The sequence below is a fragment of the Rhinoraja longicauda genome, chromosome 42 (assembly GCF_053455715.1).
Source record: "Rhinoraja longicauda isolate Sanriku21f chromosome 42, sRhiLon1.1, whole genome shotgun sequence".
Taxonomy (NCBI): Eukaryota; Metazoa; Chordata; class Chondrichthyes; order Rajiformes; family Arhynchobatidae; genus Rhinoraja; species Rhinoraja longicauda.
The window spans coordinates 3254045-3258116 of NC_135994.1; positions in this window are offsets into that span (position 1 = coordinate 3254045).

Consider the following 4072-nt stretch of genomic DNA (forward strand, 5'->3'; position numbering starts at 1 on the left):
AGAGGAAGAATTTAAAAGCCATAATGGATTATGCTATTGTAAAATTGCTATCATTAAGTGATTAAAAAGAATAATTGGTGTATGGGGAGTACTGTTAGGATTGGTGGGCACTTCTGACTCACATTTCCGTATGGTACAGAATGCATTTGGTGTGTTATTAGTAGAATACATCTCAAAGTGGTCCCCAAGGCTGAAGGACCCACTGGTGCATCCGATTAAAAGTAAATAATAAAACTCTGACCATTTTTTATCGTCAGCAACTTGGAATTATTTGTCGTGTTGAGCCACAGAATAAAATGAATGTTGTAGGAAAACAAAAAACTGCAGATGCTGGTTTAAATTGAATGTAGACACAAAATGCTGGAGTAACTCAGCGGGTCAGGCAGCATCTCGGGAGAGAAGGAATGGGTGACGTTTCGGGTCGAGACCATTCTTCAGGCTGGGTCTCGACTCGAAACGTCACCCATTCCTTCTCTCCCGAGATGCTGCCTGACCCGCTGAGTTACTCCAGCATTTTGTGTCCACATTCAAAATGAATGTTGTTGTAGCTTCCAGGTATTAACCCGTAAATTAAAAGTCAAGATCAAGTGAAGAGTGTTTAATTGTCCTATGCAAAAGGAACGGAACAATGAAATTCTTGCTTGCTGTCGCTTTACAGTTACATTAATGCAACAAATCAAGTGGCAAGAGTGTTAAATTGTCATATGTACCAACCGTGGAACAATTAAATTCTTAGATAGACACAAAATGCTGGAGTAACTCAGAGGGACAGGGAGGATCTCTGGAGAGAAGGAATGGATAACGTTTTGGGTCGACACCCTAATGAAATTCTTACTTGCAGGAGCATAACTGGCCTATAAACACAATACTCATGGAAAGCATATAATAACCAAAAAAATCAATAAAATAATACCTCAATGCTAGTGCAAAAAAGCCCGAAGTTCTTAGTGCAACCAAAGACAATCCATAATTCATAGTTGGGGTTATTGTTGAGTCGTGTTTTATAGCCTGATGGCTGGACATTACAGTTTTTAGTTATCATGATAGGTTAGGGTTAGGCCATCCTATACCTTCTTCCCGATGGCAGGTGTGAAATGAGAGCGTGGCCAGGGTGCTGAGGGTCTCTGATGATGCTGGCTGCCTTTTTAAGTCAGCAACTCTTGCATATCCCTTCGATGGTGGGGAGGACAGTACCCGTGATGGACCGGGCAGTGTTCTCCTTTGTTGTTGGTCATTCAGGTTGTCGAACCAGACCGTGATGCAACTGATCAGTGTTCTCTCTATTGTACACCTCCAAAGGTTCAAGAGAGTATTTGTCGACATACCTAATCTCACTTTTCTAAGGAAGTTAATAATATAATAAATTATCAGTAAGATGAGATAACCAGACCACAAGAGTGCAAACTGAGGAATGCTGTACAACCTAAACAACATCTATAGTAGGTCAGAACTGAAGTAGGGTTGTGGTTAGGGTGGAGCTGGGTGGTTCAAGTACCTGATGGTTGATGAGAATATGATTCACAGGCTCCTGAACCTTCTTCCCGATGGTAGCAACGAGATGAGAGTGCAGCTGGGATTGTGTGGGGTCTGATGATACGAGCTACCTTCTTTAATTCCACTGTGAGGAATTTAAATTTTGTTTAATTAAATAAGCCAGGAATAAAAATACACTAGCATTAGTAATGGTGACTGTGAGACCTGTGGATTGTCAAAAACCTCACAACCAGCCAAACAATCTTGGTGCTTGTTTGAAAGTTCTGGTCATGAGGTGTTCTGCCAAGTGACATTCCGCTCAGAGACACACCCGGCTGGATCCACACTTACGTTTCATAAGATCATATGTGATAGAAGCAGAATTAGGCCATTTGGCCCATCAAGTCCTCTCCGCCATTCAATCATGGCTGTTCTATCTCTCCCTCCTCACCCCACTCTCCTCCCCTTAACCTCTGACACCTACAGAGCCTCACGATTCAGACAGACTACTCTCTGAATGGCGGATAGTCCAAGATATGGGCGTCAGGGGTCGAATTCGTGCCACAAAGTTCAGCACACAATGAATTAAGGGGTTGGTGGGGTAGGGGAAACTGGTACCCAGGGTCCTGGAGTGTTTTGGAACAGAGAGACCCAGGGATACAAGTGCATGATTCCCTGAAAGTGGCGATGCAGGGTGGTGACCAAGATGTTTAGCACGTTTGCCTTCATTGTTCAGGTCACTGAGTACAAGATTTGAGACATCATGTTACAGTTGACAGAACATGCAGTGAGTGGAGTATATTTGGGCATCAATCCAATCTTAGTTACTAACAGCGTACTAGCTACTAGATTTGATTAATAGGTTTAACTGACCCAATCATCATCATTCCAGGTAGCTTTCATGTTCAACCAAATTGAAAATAGATTCTGCAGAAAACCCAGGATCCCGATCGAAATTTGATGGTGGGTGCTGCATTTCCAGTTGCAAATGTCCATGTTTCCTGCTGGTCATCTGAGGAAGCAATTTAACAGCTAATTAATGGAATTGGGCACCAAACTCACGGGCAATTGGGATCACATGCATGTGGATTAATGTCGAGAATATTTCCTGCTGCACTTCAGTTAATTTCCATTGCAAAACAAAATCATGACTTGTGCAATCCCCAGACATTGGAACTGTACTTAGCAAAAGCAGAATTCAGTTTCTTTATTGATGGTTTTTGAGTTTGTAAATTGTAATTGAAACTTTGCAATGACTTGCCAGATTTCTCCTCCAGTGATAGCATTAACTCCATTTTGGCATCTCTGTAATTTCTGGTGCCCTTATGTTGCCTTGTATACAATAAAAACATATTTGCTGCTTTATTCCAAACTCTAAATGTAAATCAAAAATAAATATTTTGATGCCTGTTCATACTTTGTAATCCGCGATTTGAGATTATGGTGATTCTTTGCCTTCAATAAACAATAGACAATAGGTGCAGGAGGAGGCCATTCGGCCCTTCGAACCAGCACCGCCATTCAATGTGATCATGGCTGATCATTCTCAATCAGTACCCCAATCAACTACTGTTAAAACGCAAAGTAGTGCCATAACACAAAAAAAAGTTGCTTTTGAACAAAAGATTGAAATGGAGACACATGTTGTATGAAGAAGAGTCTCGACCCGAAACGTCATCCATGAGTCTGAAGAAGGGTCTCGACCCAAAACGACACCCATTCCTTCCCTCCAGAGGTGCTGCCTGACCCGCCGAGTTACTCCAGCATTTTGTATCTATCTCCCGTGTCGTATCATTTTTAAAATATACATATATATACACTTTTTGATGAAGGGTCTCGACCAGAAACGTCACCCATTCCTTCTCTCCAGAGATGCTGCCTGACCCGCTGAGTTACTCCAGCATTTTGTGTCTGTCTTGGATGTAAACCAGCGTCTGCAGTTCCTTCTTATACATATATTTGTTGGGGGAGTCCAGAACAAGGGGCCACAGTTTAAGAATAAGGGGTAGGCCATTTAGAACTGAGATGAGGAAAAACTTTTTCAGTCAGAGAGTTGAGAATCTGCGAAATTCTCTGCCTCAGAAGGCAGTGGAGGCCAATTCTCCGGATACATTCAGGAGAGAGCTGGATAGAGCTCTTAAGGATAGCGGAGTCATAGAAACATAGAAAATAGGTGTAGGAGTAGGCCATTCGGCCCATCGAGCCTGCACCGCCATTCAATATGATCATGGCTCAGGGGGTATGGGGGAGAAGGCAGGAACGGGGTACTGATTGAGAATGATCAGCCATGATCACATTGAATGGCGGTGCGTACAGGCTCGAAGGGCCGAATGGCCTCCTCCTGCACCTATTGTCTATTGTCTATATTGTACATATATATATATATATATCTGAGGCGATTCAGGATGATATATTTTGAACCATATGAAACCTCCAGGCCTGAGTGTGTCGCTATCGGAGAGAATGGGAGGTGTTTGTCAGACTAAGAGGCCATCTGGGCATCCAGTCCCCCCCCCCCCCCCCTTGTTGGCAGTTGCTATGGCATTGTGACCGAGTGGTTGCTAGGTTACGCGCGACGCCGGGAGCGGAGAAAGGAAGA